Raw genomic sequence first — 20,804 nt, 5'->3', positions numbered from 1 at the left:
TTCAGGGTTCATTTCCTTTAAGATTGACTGGTTTGATCTCGTTGTTCAAGGGATTGTCAAGGGTCTTCTCCTGCACCACAACTCAAAAGCATCAATTTTTCAATGCTCTGCCATCTTTATGGTCCAAATCTCATATCTGTACATGACTATTGGAAAAACCATAGTTTTGATTAGATGGACCTTTGTTGTCAAAGAGATGTCTCTGCTTTTTAATATGCTATCTAGGTTTATCATAGCTTTCTTTCCAAGGAGCAAGCATCTTTTAGTTTCATGGCTGCAGTCATGAGTAACTATGAATGTTAGTTATTATTATTATTAGGATCAATTTCATGAATCTTTAAAATACTTTCAAACCATTGTGTTATAAAGTCTACCTTTCAAAACTAGTAAACTATTATAAATTCACCCCATTCATGTAATATGCTTATTAAATGTCTGCTGTGTGCAAAACAGTGCTGTCTTTTGTAAATAGAAGTATATTTATATAAATATAAATAAATAATCCTTTCCCTCTAAGTGTCTGTGTGTATATGTGTGTATATGTATTTGGCAGAATGTAAGTAACATGAAATGGGGGTTAAAAAATGGTAGAAGTAAAGTTTGGTGATATGATATATCTTGCTGTGTGTCTATTCTTCCTGTTACTGGCACATCATTTCTATTTATGAGTTTGTCTCCCAGCAACTTCACTTTATTTTTACAACTTCCAATGATTTCTTAAACTCCTGGTCTCCCTCTAAAAGAGGTTAATTTCACTACATTCAGGAAAACTGCTAAGACCATTAGCTGCCCCCCCTTCCTACTCCCGTTGGAACAGTCTGCTGTTTTCTTTTTACATGCACGTAAGAGCAAGATTCTCTAGTGGACTTTAATGTTTATAATATTTCTGAGAACATGATTGTCTGGGGATAAGGGCAGATTTTTCTTACTGAAAACTTACATCAAATTTTTTTCTTAAAGGTTCTCTACCACAGAGTTACAAAGAGCAGAAATATCCCTCCTTCTGTGGCATCTTTGTTCGTCTACCAGTATTTCCACCCATTCTAGGGCTGTGATTTCTCATTAGTTGGGGGTTATGTAAATACATACTGAGTATTTACCCTTTTACCTTGAGTACTGTCTCATGTTCTGTTCCCTATATTTTCTTTTTCTTGCTGTTAAGAATACCCATGTCTCTTTTGTTTTCAAGTACCGAGTAGTCTTCTCATATTTTAAATTTATAATGTCATCTCACTAAGAAAGAAAAAGGCACCTTTATTTCCCTCTCAAGAGTAAGCTCATGGAATGCATGTATACATTTTGTACCCAAACATTTCTTTACTGTTCACCCTCCACACACCCAGCCCTTACTATCTGCCATTTGGCAGGAATCCCTTGTAGCATGGCCATCTTTTGTCTGTACCCAAAGTGTTTTTTTGGTTCTGATTTTGTCTTTCAAAATATTAATCACATCTGAGCCAACATTGGTGGTAGCTGAGTTTCTTATTTACCCTCACATGTTGCTGATTTCTTTCTCTCTTCTCACCATGAGGCTCCCCGGCAGCCCTATGAAATGCAACCTCTGATGTTTCTTCAAGTTTTCTGCCATGCCTAGGTGACTTGTAAGTCCATACATGCAGCTCTTACTGTAACAGACACAAGTCCAAAGAAACACACCGTTATGAGAAACCTCACTATTTTGATATCTCAAAACTTTTGGTTGCAATGATGCAACCAAAGTAGATAAAAAAATGGTCAAATAACTATGTCATATGAGTCAACCTAATAGTTATGTCCCCGGGCTTCCCAGGTGGCTCAGAGGGTGAAGAATCCAGCTGTAATGCAGGAGATGCAAGTTTAATCCCTGGGTCAGGAGGATCCTCTGGAGGAGGGCATGGCAACTCACTCCAGTATTCCTACCTGAAGAATCCCATGGACAGAGGAGCCTGGCGGGCTACAGTCCGTGGGGTTGCAAAGAACCAGACATGACTGAAGTCACTGAGCACACACACAGTAGTTCCGTCCCCAGACTGAAGTTACTGCTTTCTCCAAACCTTCATTTTCTCCAGCCAGCCTCTTACTCCAAGTTCTGGATGGTTGGTTGCCAAGTTAGTTACGTTGGAGACAAGAGTAGCTACATCCTCTTTTCTCTGCCTCTCTTGTTTCTCCTCCATTTCCCCTTATAGCTATTCTCTTGTGTTTTCTTGCTAACCATGTTAGCTCTGGAGTGCCATAAGGAAGCTTGCATATCCCTTTGTAGAATCTGATCTATGTCCAGGAGCACTGATTCTTAGGTAACATGGGTTTGTTTGGGCTCTAGTGGGAAAGAGTTTGCCTGCCAATGCTTGCATATCCCTTTGTAGAATCTGATCTATGTCCAGGAGCACTGATTCTTAGGTAACATGGGTTTGTTTGGCTCTAGTGGGAAAGAGTTTGCCTGCCAATGCAGGAGACGTGAGAGTCCCAGGTTCGACCCCTTGGTCGGGAAGATGCCCTGGAGGAGGGCATGACAACCCACTCCAGTATTCTTGCCTGGAGAATCCCATGGACAGATAAACCTGGCAGGCTCCAGTTCATAGGGTTGCACAGAATCGGACATGACTGAAGTGACTTAGCATGCAGGCATGCTTGTGTTTGTTTATCATCACTTCTTTGGAGGGTCTTTTCTATCTCTTGTTTGAACTTAAAAAAATACTTGTGATTAGATACAAGGTTCTTTCTTGCACAATTTTTCATCATATAGCTCCTACTCTTCCCTGGGTCTGTTATTTTAGTTTAATAAACCACAGTTAAATTTCAGTAAGCTTTGATTTTCTCACCTGTAAATTGGGACTAATAATATTAATAGTCTCATAAGGCAGTTGTTGAAAGGAACTTAATACATATAGATGGCTTAGAACAGTACCGGGGATGTAGTAAGCCCTTATTAAAGGTTAATTATGCTGAAAAAAAAAAACAAAACTGAGAAGATTCATTATCATGTGATGGGGTCAAAGTTCTTTTGTTGTTTTCTTTATTTTTGTTAAACCAAAGCCAAATCACACTGAGAATCCACAGCTTTTTAAGGAATCATGTTTAATTCTGGGTCTGTAATAAAGTTTTTGGTTCATTCTTACTTGTCTTGATTCAATTTCACCCTCCTTAACTATAGTGCTTTTTACTGATGGTTAAAAAAAATGTTTAAAAAATTATGTACTCTTTAGGAAGTATTTAATATCAAGTATTCCATTAAAGGGTTGCTATGAAGAAAATCTTTCGGTAAAGGTGATTCTCAAACTTTAGTTCACTGAAATGGCCCAAGAAACATAGCAAGGGGATTTGTGCTGCGGTAATAATCTTTGAAGTCTGGTCGCCTGCCTTTAATTTTGCAGTAAGCGCCTAATCTCATTAGATTTCATACACTCAGTGTTTGCACTTGCACAAAAGCTGTCCAAACAAAGCCAAAATGTTGACACCACCGTCCTCTGATGGCATTTAGAATGAATATATTAAACACACTTGCACTAGCCTCGCATTAAGCTAAGAAATAAATTTTGAACTTTGAACTCAGCAGGATAAAAAAGCTTTACTTGATAGCTGAGCAATTGTGTGGTAGCATGGTATGGGGAATTCATTGTGTTGTTCGGAGAATCCAAACTGGCAAACATTCCCTACATATAGTAGGCACCGCGCAAGTAAAGAATTAAAAGTAAGAAACAGTCTTCAGATCCTGTTGTTAGGGACCTAAATGGAAAGTAAAGTGGGCTGGTGGATTTGCTTTGAAATTCACTGAATAAACTTTGATTAAATTCACTTCAGAGAAGGACTCAAAATGAAAGACTGTCTTTTTAGTTAGTGTGCGAGAGTATGTCTTTATTCCATTCACCTTGCTAATTTACACATTTAGAAATTCTCTTTGAAAATCTGGCAATCTTATCTTTTTATTGAAGGTTTGGAAGCTGACGATTATAAAGAGAGCTCAAATAATAAGAACTGTTTGTCCCTTTTCAGAGAATGAAGATAGCAGCAAGGCTGGCATTGAGAATTAACTAAATCTAATGGCTGGGGGTTTTTAATGGTTTCTAACGAGATAGTACCTAAAAGAAATAGATTTCCCCATAGAAATGTATAAATGTTTATAAACCTACGTACCTGGAGCATGGCCATCAATTAAAAGTGGGTACCAGCAACCTTGGATCAAGGAAAAGAGTTACTGTAAAGTCCACATACACAAATGTGTGCATGCTCCTTACTGAGAATCTCACAGTTGTCAGTCCAATTGCTTTCACTCTTACTTGGCATGTTGTTTTGTCTTGGGTATTTGCTTTTGGCTTATATTAAGGGAATTTGGGGCTTCCCTTGTGGCTCAGCTGGTAAAGAATCTGCCTGCAATGCAGGAGACTGGGTTCAATCCCTGGGTTGGGAAGATCCCCTGGAGAAGGGAAAGGCTACCCACTCCAGTATTCTGGCCTGGAGAAGTCCATGGACTGTTTAGTCCATGAGGTCACAAAGAATCGAACACGACTAAGAGACTTTCACTTTCAAGGGACTTTTAAAAGAAACACTATTCAAAATATATTACACTAGTGATTTTCAGAGCACCATTGAAGACATTATCTGTTGTATCTTACATCATCCTTATTATCAACATCATGGAAGCAAGTGTCTTTGGTCTTCATGTCAAGAGTGGTAGTATTTTTTTTTTTTAAATAGCTGGCTTGTTTTTACTTTCTGATCATTGTGAACCTGTAACTAACTGATCACCTTTCCATCCACGCTTTGGTTTCCAGGAAGCTTAGAGGTCTACTTGCTACCTAGTCCCAGCCATTAAAGGGCAGCAGAGTATGCAGTCTGTGAGTGCATGACTCTTGGCTTTATTATTTGCCTATTCTTATTTTCCTTTTGTTCAAATTCATACAACAGTCATTATCTTTTTCACCCCCCAAGTTATGCAAAGCCACAAATCTTTTGTAGAAAGGGATATACATATACACATTCATAAATTCTTAGATTCATATATTCACAAATTCATGGTTATATGGTTTCCCAAATGACAGCAAATTAGAAGCTGGAAATTAGGAGGTGAGGGATGATTGCTAGAGAAAGGACAGTAGAAATGTCAACTGATAATCTGTTGAGGACACGAGGAAACTGTCAGAAGAGACAAGTGTGGGAACTCAAAAACATAGCTCCCCAAGACTGTGCTAGAAAGGGCTGGAATAACCCATGTGTCTCTCTAATCCAATAATTGGTAATAGTTTCAATTCTGCACATGTTGTTAAAAAGTGACATCATTAATAAGATAAGATTACATTATATTCCACATACTTTGTCTAATAAGGCAGTGTTCTAAAGGCAGTAACACTGCCATTAGAAAAATGTACCTAAAAAAACTGGGTCTCTTTCAAGGACCAAATTTCAGTTGAGAAAATTAACTCAGCCAAAAACCTTTTCTTCTCAGTGGGTTGAATTAAGGTGTTCTTAAGAAATTACCAGGGTTTCCCAGGTGGCTCACTGGTAAAGAATCTGCCTGCCAATGCAGAAGATGTGGGTTTGATCCCTGAGTCCCCTGGAGAAGGAAATGTCAACCCATTCCAATATTCTTGCCTGGGAAATCCCATGGACAGAGGGGCCTGGTGGGCTACAGTCTACAGGTCACAAAAGAGTTGGACATGACTTAGGGATTGAGACAATAGCAACAATAAAATCACCACATGCAAAACAACTATTTCATGACCAGGTTTAAAATTAGCACTTCATTTCTGAACAAACCACTGTAATAGCATATTCAAGAAACTGGTCTGCACTATGGCATCACCTGAACTGACCTGCCATCAAGGACAGCTTGGGCTAATCAAGAGTGAAAATAGGAGGATGATTCATCACCCATGAAGGGGAAGTTTAGTTCCAAGGGCTCAGTGGGAATTTGATTTAGATGGAAGCTGGATAATAGCAAGCTAATGTCTCTTTGGCTCAGTCACCTTTTCTTTTCACAAGATGCCAGAAGTTCCTTAGCTCCCTGGCCTGCAGGAAAGGGGTGAGGTGGAGTGTGTTGCAGTGAGAGACAAAGATATTTAATTCTCCTTGTAAATGAACAAAGGCAATAGAGCTATTACCTGAGCTAACACGGCACGGTGTTTAAAAGGATGGACTCCTGCAGCAGAATTCCTGGGTTTAAATCTTGGCTCTACTAGTTACTTGCTACATGGTCTTAGATTTACTTAACTTCTCTGTGACTTTAAAATTTTGTGTCTCTGGCTTCAAAATGAGACTAGTGAAATCCCATATTGCAAAGGGTTGTTGTGAGGTTTGCTGTAAGTGAAGCGCTTAAAACAGTATTGGACTATGTTCACTATATTTTGTGTTATATAAATTCAGATATTAAAATGACTGTTAATTATTAAATAATCCTAAATATTGCCATTGAATTCAGAAGAAGGCAGAAATTTATTTCATTTCTAAGGTAGAATAAATTGCCCCTTTCTCATAACATGACATTAATTTTTCTCTTCACAGTACATTTGCAAATTTTGTGAATGTCTTTATTTTATTCTGTTTATATGCCACTGAAAACACTTAAAAAGACAGTGGAGTGTGGAGATATGGATTTGACTTTTGGCAGAAATAGTTTTTCAGGCTATTAATAATTCCATGTAGCAAATCATAGATCTCATTTTTTAAAAGGTTCATTTTAAATATGGCTTTAATCTCATTTACAATTTACAGAACCACATTATAAAAATTTGTCTGTGCTTTACTCAGTTCAATCACATGAACAAAATATTCCACTGCTATGGAATAAACTATATGGTGTATTTCCATGCAGACTCTTTGTGTGTATGGGAGTGTGTGGGTATGCATATGTGTTAGTAACAGTGATTCTCAAACAAATTTTTTCTGCCATACTTAACGGACTTTACCTAAACATGCTCAAAATATTTCTATAAGCATTTCCTAACATGTTGACTGTATTCTACCTCTTCACTGAAATAGACATAAAATCATTTGTAAATCTTAACATGTTAATTGATTACTTGCTAGTCAGTATCAACCAGATGGGCAAGTTTGTATTCTGTCTTTTCACTTATTTATTTTCACTTCAATATTATTTATATTAGAAATTGTTGTTTTGAAGGTGTTTCAAGCATACACACACACACACTCACACTAAAGAGGAACGTATAATGAACCCTGCATACCTCTCATCCAGATTAAAGAATTATCCACTTTTGTCACACTTGCTTCATCTCTATTTTCTCTTTCTCTCAGGTGGAAGCATTTTAAAACAAATCCCAGACACTGATATTTTGCCATTCTGTCCAAAAACATTTCAACATGGGTCCCTAAAATAAGCAATTTTTCATGTAACCACAACAACTTCATCAAAATTAACAAAACTAACATCTAATACAGGCCATATTCAGATTTTCCCCAAATACTCAGGTCATTCTAAATTGGTTTCTTGGCTTCAGGATCTAACAAAATCCATACATTACATATGGTTGAGTGTTTCTTAAATTTTCAAATCTAAAGCTGTGTCGTCTAACATGGTAGCCACCAACCACAAGTGGCTTTTTAGATGATGTTAAGAAATTCAGATCGTAAGTCCCTCTGGCTACCTTTCAGTGTTCAACAGTCACGCATATCTAGTGATTACTATATAAGAACATTGCCATCTTTGCAGAAAGCTCTGTTGGACAGCAGGCTCTGGAAGAATAACCTCGACTCTGCTTACACCCAAAGACTTCCCTGGTAGCTCAGTGAGTAAAGAATCCACCTGCAATGCAGGAGACCCGGTTTCAGTCCCTGAGTGAGGAAGATCCTCTGAAGAAGGAAATGGCAACCCACCCAATATAAGTCCCGTGGACAGAGGAATCTAGTGGGATACAGTGCATGGGGCTGCAAGAGTTGAACATGACTTAGCAGCTAAACGACCACCACCTGCCTACCCCCAGATCACTGAATTACTGAAGAAACTGGGTCAGTTGTCAATAATTTTGAACTACCTGCTTATGGACAGTTTGCCTTCTCAGCTGGGTATTTCCTGTAAATTGGAAATCTTGTCTAAAAACCTGATTAAAGTTCAACAATTTGGGGTTGGGGGTCAGGAGTATTTTATACTTACTTCATAAGTACTTCATCGTTCTGTATACTTTAATAACCATGATTTTATGATCACTTTTTTTTTCATTGAGTATATATACAATAATATTATACTTAAGTTGTCTTTTATTATTGTATATTTAATGTTTTCATTTTGAACTTTATTTACAGTATTGTGTTATCTCTATGAATAGAGATTTTTCTAATCCTAAGGTATTTCTTTAAGATACATGACCAAGAAAGGAAATTCTATATTAAAGCTAGTAATAGTTTTATGATTCTTGATATATATTATTTAACTATTTTTCAAAAGAATTGTCCCAACTGATGCTGCCCCCAGTAATATGTGGGTGCTAGTTTTACTACATCTTCACCATCATTGAGTATTATCATGGAAATGATTATAGTTGTTTTTTTTTAAATTGTGCCCTGCAATTTGAATCTGTTTTTTTCTCCAGTCCTTCTTATTCCCTCATGTCTTGGTCAGGCTCACAGCAAAGAAACCCTTCTTCCAACCGGGTACAGTTTTTAACATCTTAGATTTGAAAGCAAGATACATCAGGAGACTTTGCCCTGGGCCCTTCCTGCCTAGATCCTTTGGGCTAATAATCCCTTTTCTCTCTTTATGATTCATTCTGAGCAGGCTTAGTGGTTAATCTCCTATTTCCAGTTTTATGCTCTGTTCCTCCCCTTCGCCTAGATCTGAAGCATCCTTTCCTTCAACAATTCAAATGTCTTGGCTATTCATTTTCCCCTTTGGTTCAGAAAGCTTTAGTTGTCGATTCTATTCCCTTGTCAGCAACAATTTTTATTCTCACTGGCTTAGTCAGGCTGTCTGCCCTGGCTTTCTTTATAAGTGTTTTTGTGTAGAATTTTTGCCTCCTAGGAAGCCCACTGTAGCATAACATAATTAAGTGACAATATATGAGGTGCCAGGGCTTTACAAGCAGTTAATGACTGGTCGGAAGATTTATAAAGCAAGAAGTGAAATCAAAGGGAACCAAACGCTCGAGCTCTCTCTAAATAAAAAAATAAAAAATTAATGTGGTTTAAATTGTTGTTTAACAGATATTTGAAAAGAACTATGTGAAGACATGCATATTAAGAAATCTTGAAATGCCCTTGTGCATCCACTAACACAATTCCATCTGTGCCTTGTCTTTCTTTTTCAGCCTCCCATATTTGCCTGCCTCCCATAACCTTCTTCTTTAGCATTTGTTTTCCAGTCTACTGACCTCTGGCCCTTCTTTGATTCTTCATTGCTCCCTCTTACATTTTCAGTAAAAATAAAACAAGTGTGACTGAGGTCAGAATCTGACTCTTTATATAAAGCTGTATATATATACATGCAAGATGCGAACAAGTACAGAAAATGTCTATCATGGGAAAGTTAAAATTACAATGAGAAACTTAACTTTGGAATTTCCTGCCTGATCTGTCCCTTCAGTTCATGTTTTAATTCGATGTCCTTATTTGGCTCTAAATGAAGAGTTAGAACTGAGATAGAAAAGAACAAATCAACAAACAAACAAAAAATACCTACATGTAACTTATTACAGCTGTGATGAAGACAACAAAACAGCACATGACTCTCAGAGGGTTGTACTGTGTTTACAAAATTTTATAACACCCAGACTGTATGACCAAACACTTATAAAAATTCTGCTACACATGGACAAAGTGATTTTTGGATTCCTGAGAGCTGTATCCTGTGACGCCCTTTTCAAATCTTATTTTCTATTTTTTCAGGACCTCAGAAATAAATATATGGGAAGTTCTGCTTAGAGAACACTATACACAGAAACAAATATCAATCCAAGAAAATATCCCCAGCCCACTCCAAATAAACTTAAAGTGGTTGAACATGTTATCCTAGGTTGAAGAAAAGGGTTTCATGGTTATACAATCATCTATTTTCTTCTAAAGGCATCACCTGCCACAAAATTATTAGTTGTAAATGCCTGATGAGTGAATATAGAATCTGGGCTATTGGAAGAGGTACAACTCATTTATACTATTCTAGCATTCATCCTTTTGTATTTTTGATGATCAAATTTTAATCAACTCAGAAATGAAACTAAGTTTTTGAGAAAATTTCACATTTTCTTTTAGAAGGTTGGGAAAGCCAAGCCTTTGACTGTTGGGTGAGGGAATTGGGGTCTGTGACTTTCAAAACTGTGATTAATTGTGTTTAGTCTTTAGGCCTGTTCTTGGCATAACCTCCGAGGCTTTTATTGCTCTAAGGCTGTTTTCAAGATGGCATTCCAGCAGGCTCCATTTACCTTTCCTTCCCAAAAGCTCCTGAGGATATGTTGTGAAGGACCAGTAAGCCTGACTGCTAAGGACAGATATGGGTCATTCTGCTGTTATCTTTGCAGATGTTTCTGCAGAAACAGGGACTCTGTTGCTAACTCTACTAGTGATTTACTAAAAAAAAACAAAACAAAACAAAAAACCCCACCAAAATCTGACTTTTCTAATGTGTAAGTGGAGACACATCTGACCTTGGGGCAAGGTCTTACCTCATACTAAGCGAGGATTTAGCTAGAGCCAGAAACATTAGGGTGTCTTTAGAGGGAGTTACCTTATTACAGACTACATGTTCTCCTTCTCACCATCGACATTCTGGGTCCTGAAGAAGTTGGGAAAATCCTCTAGAAGCAGAAACACCTTATAGCTAGTGTTGAGGATGTTGACCGTTTCCTCGTATGAAACAGTCTGTGTTTTTGTTTTTCAGGTATTGAGTCATGGTAGTTTCCTCCTATTAAAACACTGCCTGGGACTTCCCTGGTGGTCCAGTGGTTAAGACTGCCCTGCTTCCACTATAGGGGGCGTGGGTTCAATCCCTGATGGGGAAAGATCCCTTATGCCTTGCAGTGCAGCCAAAAAAAAAAAAAGCAAACAGAATAAAAGCCATTGCCTCATCAGTAGCATACGGACAGCTGAGAACTGCCCCCTGTCCCCTAGACTGGATTGGATGGGGCAAGGGCAGGAGATCAGTGGGTGAGTGTCATGAGGGCATAGCCAAGGCAGAGGACTGCCTAGACATCACCTCCTTGGGAAATCCCAGAGACTCAGATGGGCATGAGCTCCGTGATGTTCGGGCATCCCAGGGGCAAGCATGGTCAAGGTATCCGCCTCTCTATCTTTATTCCCCTGTTGAATACCTGGGGTGGGGGTGTGGTCTCAGCTGCACCAGGACACTAGTGGGGAGTCGACTTCCATCCGAGGCCGCCTTCTGCGCTCCGTCGGCACCTGATAACCTCTCAGAGGCTCCTTTGCACTTTTGTTTATGACCCTCCTTATGGAGCTTGTTTCCCCAGCTTCCCTGGGAAGTTAGGCACACATTTATTCTTTTTTTAGATTCCCTGCACCCCGCCAAAGACTTGTCTGGGGTTTTCATGACCCCCCTCTCCTGGGCACACAGCATCGATGTTTTCTGTCCTAGAGATTCACCAGTCCTCTTCACTCACTGACTCAGACTATGATCTTCAGATTCACACCTCCGACTCCTCTCTTCCACCCCACAGCAGTTACAACAATTGTTCCAGTTTTCTTTATAAATTATATATCATTTTAATTGTTTCATACAATTCTCATTGTATGTAAGCTCCATGGAAGCATATAATAGCTTTTAAATTTATTCCTGAATCCCCAGAAGTACAGTTTATGTACAAAAAAATTGTTGACTGAATTCCTGAATGGATCTTCAATTGTTGAACTTAATAGTTTTTTCCTCTTTTATTGTACTTTGTGTGGATATCTTTGCAGCTTTCTCTTAGTACCCAGTTTAGCTAAGTGTAAACTCCTAGAAAGAATTGGTAAATTAAAATATGTGCATATTGAAAAAAATTGATGTGTATTAACAAATTTCCTTCAAAAAGTTTACATCAAATTATACTTAAATTAATACTATTTGGAAATGCTAATCTTTCTGGTTTCTTGGCAATATTGGGTGCACCCTTTCAAAATTTTACCAATGTGTTACTTGAAAAAAAAAAGAATCTGATTATTTTCATTTTGGTTGATGTATTTTTGGTATTCTTAATTCAGAATAAATTCTGTTGAATCTGTTGTTAGATTCTGGGTGAACTGGGATCGTATCATTCACTACAGAGTATAAATACAAGGGGGGGACTTCATTATTGCATATTAGTTAAAGAGATAATAAAAATAAAACAATTACTCCTCCCAAAATAGAACTTTACCACATCAGTTCTGGAGATTGCCCCCAAGTGATCCTATACTTCTGTTTATCTATGAGTTTTCGAAAAGCTTTTGTAGAGCTTTATTCACTTAATCCTTCATGCTTTAAAAAAAAACTAATAAATAATAAAGATACATGTGTTTTACTGTAAGAAAGCTCCGTATATGAGCACCTTAATGTTTCAGTTTTGGAGAAAGAGAATAATTATCTTATAAAGAGTTCCTACACCTAGTAACATGGATCTTAAGGGAAAGAAGAAGTTTATAGACAATGTTTTAATTGTAATGGATATAATGAGGTGAGCCTGGCCTTTGTGCTGAGTGTGGGAGCTCTCCTTCCTGGATAGTAAAAAAAAAACATAATTTGTTTTGTAATGGGACAGAGGCATTGTAAGGCATCCTCTTGTGTCTTGCTCTGCAGATTTATGTACTTTGGGCTAATAAATGTGTCCTTATAAACCAACAGACGATTTCCATTTTCTGTGCCTGTAGCTCATGAAGAGAAGTCCTCTGTCTCTAGCTGTATAAACTTTCAAACTTTTGAAGCAGATGCTAACCTACCCCTTTCCTCTCTGTGATTTGCTGTTCTCTCTAAAAGTGTAAGAAGTAGCCGCTTCAGCTAGCGTGGTAGGTATATATGTTTGTGTCTGTAAGATTTAGGTTGAAAAAACTGAAGAGTCCAAGTCAAAAGACAGCATTTCAACCACATTTTATGGATTAAGTGGTTTCCATAATGACTAGACTGCAAACACCTAAACACTGTTGTGATGTTGGTTGCCTATAAACAGTCAGACATTTTCCTGGTTTTATTTGACCAAGAAGTAGTTCAGCATTCAATAAACTTGCACCAACACCTGTTCATATATCATCAAATTAATAGTTCTTGAAAGAAAGAGCAGGTCATGTAGCTCTCATTTACCTTTTTTGGTTTGTACATGGATTTTCATAGACTGAAGTGGGAATACTGTGAACTAGGATTATCTCTTCAGGCTTAGGTGTAAACACTAGAGCTTACTATAATAACTTGGATCATGCACCATCCTAGGAGCAGGGGTTATTTCCTTGAGACACTCGAGTGGATGGATCAGTTGCCAAGCAACTGGCATTCTTATGGGGCCAGGCTGGGGAACAAAAGGGTGCCAGGTGGTCATACAGAGGAGGGAAATGACAAAGACACATTGAAAAATAAAGCCTCCATCTGGGAACTGTAGTGCATAACCATTTAGAAATTTGGAATATGTTCCCCCTTAATAATTCATTTCAACAGCTATTAATCAATGGTTATGTCTTTAATATCTATGCCTATCTCTCCATCCGTCCATTTATCCATCCTGGCAGACTGATTCTGAGATTACAAATTACAAGTAGTCAGTTGACTTGTATATCTTTTTATTAACTACTTTGCCAGTAATTATTCTTCATAATTATTTTTCGTTCAGTCACATAATTTCCCCTGTTCTTTTCTGCCCTCTGTGTCTTTTACATTTTCACTTTTCATCTCCTTGCCACAGGCCTTCTCTTTCTTTTTTCTCAGGACTGATTTTATGGATGAGACCATTGCTTCACTGCTAATCCATTAGCAGAAAAAAGAAAGAGAAGGCCTGTGGCAAGGAGATGAAAAGTGAAATGGACATTTTGGTTGTTTTCATGTCTTGGCTATTGTAAATAGCGCTGCTTTGAATGTTGGGTTGTGTGTATGTTTTTAAATTAGTGTTTTTGTTTTTTTCATATGTACATACCCAGGAGTGGAATCTGAGGGCACCTTCTTACTAGGCTATTTGCTCGCGAATGTTTGTTTCAGGTTCTGGAGAATACACACATTTTAATGAGCTGATGGCTAGAGGACCTGATCTGAATGACATGGTTCTTGGGAAAACTGAACACTCTCATGGTTTCTCTGTTAGAGTGTGGGAGAATAGAGGTCAGGTGGTCAATGAAGTTCTGGCTTGGACCCATGTCAGATTGGGTCCAGTGGGCCTCTGAACTCACCTGGTAGTCATTTTCCAATTTCCTGACTGAATAATCAGGGTGGACATATTTAGCGTCTGGCAGAATACTCACATTAGCTCCCTAACCTGTGGAGTAAGAGCTGTTGAAACAGGAAAGACCAAGTGGAGGTCACTCAGGTCAAGATGCTAAATCAAAAATAATTCAGTCCCCCAACTCCTGTGTGAATGGCAGTGATTAGCACCATCCTTAAAGACTTCAAACCCACCTAGATGGTCAACCCTGTTATATTCCCATGTAATACATCATTTTACTTCTTGCATAAATCAGATGAATCATGGCAGGTGACCATGGACTAGCAGAAATGTAACTTGGTGGTATTCCCAATGTGGCTAGTCTGCTGCATGAGGTACTTTTACTAGAACAAATTACCATGGCTTCTCATTTGTCGTATGAGGCTATTGAACAGGCAAGTGTGTTCTTTTCAATACCTGCTATGAATGAAGATCAGAAGCAGTTCACCAGAGTAGATAACAGGATATAGTCAGAGACTTTCCCTGGGACCAAGTTAATTCTCCTGTTCTGTTATAATGTAGCCTGAAGGGGCCTTGATCTTCTGATCATTCCACAAAATATTAATATCACTTTGGTCCACTATATTTGTGACAGCATGTTAATCATGTGTAAGCAAGAAATGGCAAGTACTTTGAATGCCCTGGTAAGACCCATGTACTCCAGAGACTGAGAGAAACTCTACAGAGATTCAGGAGCCTGTTATACCAGTGAAAGTCTTAAGGCTCCACTAGTCTAGGACATGCTAGATCTTGACTTCACAGCAAACAAACTACAGCATTGGGCCCATGTTCCTGGAATTCATTGGTCTTACCATGTTCCTTGCCATCTTGTAGCAGTTGGTTTGAAAGAATGATGAAATGGCCTTTTGAAGACTCTATTCCAGCATGAGCTAGGTGACAATACTTTTCAGGGCTGGGGCAAGGTCCCCTGGAAGGCCATAAAGCTCTGAATCAGTGTCCAGTATATGCTACTGTTTCTCTAGTAGCAAGACTCATGGGTCCAGGAATCAACGAGTGGAAATGAGGGTGGTACCACTTCCTATTATACCTAGTGACCTACTAGCAAGATTTTTGCTTCCTGTTTCTGCAACTTTATGCTCTGCTGGCCTAGAGTGCTTAGTCCCTGAGGGAGGAATGATTCTAGCAGAAGACACAACAATGATTCCACTGAACTGTAAGTTAAGACTGCTGCCCAGCCACTCTGGGCTCCTGATGCCTCTAAATCAACCAGCAAAGAAAGGAGTTACTGTGCTGGCTGGGGGTATCGATCCTGGTTACCAGAAGAAATTGGATGCCCACTCCACAGTGAAGGTGAGGAAGAGTGTGTCTGGGATACAGGGGGTCCCTTAGGACTTCTCTCAGTAATCACATCATGCCTAGTGATCAAGATCAATGGAAAACTATAGCAACCCAACCCAGGCAGGACTACCAATAGCCCAGATCCTTCAGGAATGACGGCTTGAGTCACCCTACTTGGTAAAGAACTATGATCAGCTCAGGTGGTTGCTGAAATCAAAAGGAATACAGAATGGATAGTGGAAGAAGGCAGTTATAAATACCAGCTGCAAGCTTTGTTTTCTTTCCTCTCTTATGCCTTTATTATATAGCATGAGATGTATCAATTTAATATCACAGTATTTGTAAGTATTCATTTTACATCATAACATTTCAGTTACAGGATATCAAGGAAATACTAAACATTACTCAAGAACTTCATGTCTTCTTTTAGTGAAGAGTTTAGTATGTTCTTGGTTGTATGCAGGAATGTGCAACTTGTCAGCAGGAGAAACCTCTAATGTAATATGATGTGAGCCCCTAATATAATACTATCCCTCAAGGAGACCAACCAACCCCTTACTGGCAAGTTATTTACATTGGACACTTAGTGTCATGGAGAGAGCAGTGATTTGTCATGATTAGGATTTGCGTATATTTCCAGGTATGATATTCTTTCCTGTTTGCAATTTACTTAGCTTTTCTGTTGTCTAAGGGCTCACAGAGTATCTGATTTATCAATATGATATCTGGCATGACATTTCTTTGAACCAAGGGGCCCCTCCGTACAGCAAAGGAGGTGTAGTAAAGGATAAATGACCATGGGGCCCCATCCTACCACACACTACACCATCCATCACCCACAAGCTGTAGCATGATAAAGCTTTGGACTCGTCTCTTATACATACAACTAAGGCATCAGCTTTGAAATGATACTCTGTGAGTCTGAACCTCTGCCTTTCAGGATGCAGTATGTACTTTGTAATGGTTAATTTTATGTGTCAGTTTGCCTAGTTCATGGTTCCAGATATTTAGTCAAACATTTTCCTGAATTTTTCCATGAGGATGTTTTTGAATGAGATGAAAATTTAAATGGGTAGTTTTTTGAGTAAAGCAGATTGCTTTCCATAACATGGGTGGGCCTCCTCCAATCAGCTGAAGGCCTGGGTAGAACAACTCAGCTTTTTGAAAGATTCCAAATCAGTGGACTACGTTAGACCCATCCTGTCTGAGTGGCCATGTTCTTTTTTTGGTCACAGAGCCCTTTAAAAATCTGATGAAAGTGCTAGATGTTCACACTAGTAAATTGTATAGATGAGCCATAGATAGTTTATTTTGCATATAAATTCCAGGATGAATTCTAAAGGAAATCCTTCATTTATCTGTCATGCTAAAAACCCTCTTCCATATCTTCCTTCAGTAGAGAAGGATCTTGGTTTTGTTGTGGAAGCCAAAATGCACATGAGAAAGCAACAGATGAAATTAGTTAACAATGTAGGATCAAGCTTTGGACTAAGACATAAGCCTCCCCGAAAGTCACCCTATTCAGTCTTCCAGAAGACTGAGATATTTAACATGTACCAGAAATATTTTATTTGACTTTTAAGTAGTCACTGAGAGCCCCAAACAGCGTGAGGTTTACCATCGATGGAATGCTTCCAGTTTGTTTAGCTTCAGAACTGTTTCCTTATCGAGCAAATCCCTTCTTAAATGTTATTCAGGGGAGGGGTTCTTAAACACCCATTATCTGAAGATACTCCTTGATCTCTATTGTAATAACCTCTTAATTTTCTTTTTATCATATTTGACACTAACAGCTGTATTGCTGGTTGATTTACTTGTGTTTATTGACTGTCTCCCCATAGAATTTAAGCTCTGTCAAGGCAAAGACCTTGCGTATCACTGCATCTCCAGGGTATCGTACAGAACTGCACATAAGTTAGGGGCTGAGAAATATTTGTTAAATGAAGGAATATTATGTTTGCAGGGTTCATGGTAAGACTCATGGTTAAATAATTATCCTGAGAGAGTCCTTAGGAAGAGATCCGGGCCATTAATTGTGTTTGTAACCAGTTCTTTTCTTGATGATGAAGACTGTTGTGATGATGGAGATGATAACATCATATGCTTTTCCTGCTGCTGTAGGGTAACTGAAGTGGGTTGACCAGTGGGTAGACATTGCGAAGTGCAGCTTCAAACAATATCCTTTAATCTATGACTGCTGGGAAGACCAGCCACAGATAATCCTATCTGGGGGCCAGGATCTCAAGGGAGCAAACTATGTGCAAAGTCAGTTCTTTTTCTTTTTCTTTTGACCACACCATGTGGCATGCAGGATCTTTGTTTCTTTACTGGGGATTGAACCCATGCCACCTGCAGTGGAAATGTGAAGTGCTAACTACTGGACCACCAGGGAAGTCCCACAAAGTCAGTTCTTAAAGAAAGAAAGGCCAAGTCACCAGTGGGAACAGGAATTGCAATCAGTGGTCACAGTTGCTACCATTGGATGGATTGGCATCTATTCCAGGCTCAAAGCCCTGCTGTCTTCTCCCAGGCTCTCCAACTTGTCTTTACAACTGACCTACCTTGGAAAGTAGCTCTGCCAAAGGGGAAGACCATATGTCATCCATACTCATTTCTACCTCTAGCTTATCAAGAAAGACATACAGAGACATTTATTGTAATTATCATTAATACCTTTTCCTGCATACTTAAACATTTATTTTATAGAAGTTGAAGTTTGTATCATGTAAATAATCTTTTCACATGTCCAGCATTATATGGTGAATCTCAGTTTGTTATTTGTTGGCATGTTCATCTTGAGCGTTAGGAAATATGCATATTTCCTGCTATTTACAATTTTAAACAGAACCAAACTCGAATTAAAAAAAGATATAGACACATTTGTGAAGTCTGCCCTACACTTTTGTAAGCAAATAAACATCAGTACCCTTATGAACACTCATACACAAAGACAAGAAAAAAAAGAAAGGAATTCAGCCCAAAACTTCTCGCTGCATTTCACTGTGACTTGATACTGTTTTCCCTGGTCCACATCTAGAACTGGGAAGTGGTGGCTAATTGCATCAGAGGCTAAGCCTGTGACTTTTATTTCCTACTTTCTCTAGAACCAAGATATCCAAAGGGTGTGTTTGAAAGGACTTATGTTTTCATGATTTCTAGTCCAGTGTCTCAGTCACAGAGTATGGAGGAGTTTGGGTCCACTCCAAAAAGTGACTTCAAGGCTGAGAACCTCAAACCATGAGCTCCCATTTATATGTAGTTATTTCCGTGGAAGAGGAGGCAAGTTCTTAAGATAATCTTGTTTGTGAGATACATACAAGTATTTCTAGGACGTTTTTATAGCCAGCTTATACAGTAATTAGCTTCAGCATTGGAGTATTCTAGAAATTACTAAGCCATGTTTACTACTAAGTGATAATTAAATTTGGTGTAAAGGAAAGTGCGACTGGTATCCACTGTACAGTTAAAAATAAAAAGTGGGCACCGAGAGAGGGCTTGCTCTGCCCTTTCTTCACCCACTGCGTTTTCTTTTCCTCTTCCTCCACCCCAGAGCTCTAGTGATGGACTCTATCTTCCCATGCTCAACAGAGCTTCATTTGTAGTGATGTGATGGTGAACCTACAGTCTGTCTTCACTCACAGAGTGAAGTGAGTCAGAAAGAGACAAACAACTATTGTGTATTAGCACATATATATGGAATTGAGAAGAATGATACAGATGAACCTGTTTGTGGGACGGGAATAGAGACAAAGGTGTAGAGAATGACTTGTGGACGCAGCGGGGGAAGGAGAGGGGAGAATGAATGGAGAGAGTGGGATTGACATATATACAGTGCCGCTGTGCTGCACTTAGTCACTCAGTCCTGTCCAACTCTCTGCGACCCCATGGACTGTAGCCCACCAGGCTCCTCTGTCCATGGGGATTCTCTAGGCAAGAATACTGGAGTGGGTTGCCGTGCCCTCCTCCAGGGGATCTTCCCAATCCAGGGATCGAACTTAGGTCTCCCACATTGCAGGTGGATTCTTTACCATCTGAGCCGCCAGGGAAGCCCCGGAATACTGGAGTGGGTAGCTTTTCCCTTCTCCAGGGGATCTTCCTGACCCAGGAATGGAACTGGGGTCTCCTGCATTGCAGGTGGATTCTTTACCAGCTGAGCTACCAGGGAAGCCCATATATACACTAGCCTGTATAAAATTGATAGCTAATGGAAAGCCGCTATATAACACAGGGAGCTCAGCCCAGCTCTGTCAGGACCTAGAGGGGTGGGGTGAGGGGTGGGCTAGGAGGGAGGCTCAAGAGGGAGGGGATACATGTATACTTATAGCTGATTCACGTTGATGTACGTTAGAAACCAACACAACATTGGGAAGCTATTATACTTCAATGAAAAAAATAAGTAAAAAAAAAATTCATTCAGAGTATAAAATTGTAGTAGGAATTTGGGGTTTGGTTTTCTTTTAGGTTTAACTAGACTTACTAGGTTCAGCGTACTTTGTAATAGATCCCGGAAATCACAGGATCCAGAGGGCAAATTCCCCTGGGGGCAAGTGGCCTTGAGAGCTGATCATTGCGGCTTGCCTGCTTGCTCCCTCCCTTCTGCTCAGGTATTAGTTGTTCAGACAGTGGAGTTTGTGCCTGCTTCCCGGGTCCCTTGCTTTATTTTCAGTGATGCACAGTCCCCAGCTCGGCCTGTCAGAACTTGATAGCTCTGTAAACATTGAAATCTCTGTTGCCATAACAGCAGGAAAAATAATATGGGATCCTGCATATAAATATAGTGAAGGCCTTGGGGAATAGGAGCATTCTAAATGCCTTGAAGCTCTGTCACGGCATAATCTCTTATAAATAAATGTCAGCTAGTCCCTGAATGCAGACTGGATTTTTGCCTGCCCTGGTGCTCAGGCTTCTAGACAATAGTTATGCTAAGGGATTATCTTTTAACATATTGCAGTTATCTCCTTTGTTTGTTTTCTTTTTTCATTATTCTCATAAGCCAGGGGAAATGAAAAGCATCTTATTTCAGGCAAAAGGGCCTGTGGATGATTAACTCTGGTTCCATGCATCGGGACTCTGCATAGCAACCCCTTGGCTTACGACTAGTCAAAAGCTCAAGGCAGTAACAGCAACAGCCTAGGGACCTGAGACCAACACTCTCAATCGAAGGTGGTGAGGAACGGATTAGGTGTAAGCACTGTGTTATGAGGAGAGTTCTCTGTA

The 20,804-nt window shown here is 39.3% G+C and overlaps 1 long non-coding RNA gene across 1 annotated transcript in view; it reads left to right on the top strand.

The window, feature by feature from the left end:
- The window catches only part of LOC122453064, a 70,839-nt gene extending 56,999 nt beyond the window's left edge, over window positions 1–13,840 (top strand). Inside the window, exon 4 of the long non-coding RNA XR_006272933.1 lies at window positions 13,802–13,840. This is a non-coding gene — a long non-coding RNA (uncharacterized LOC122453064). The remainder of the gene's footprint in view (window positions 1–13,801) is intronic.
- Window positions 13,841–20,804: the final 6,964 nt, after the last annotated feature.

This window comes from Cervus canadensis, chromosome 1 (genome assembly GCF_019320065.1).
Source record: "Cervus canadensis isolate Bull #8, Minnesota chromosome 1, ASM1932006v1, whole genome shotgun sequence".
NCBI lineage: Eukaryota > Metazoa > Chordata > Mammalia > Artiodactyla > Cervidae > Cervus > Cervus canadensis.
Note: the sequence above shows the minus strand (reverse complement) of the source record. Positions and strands in the feature narration are given on the sequence as shown.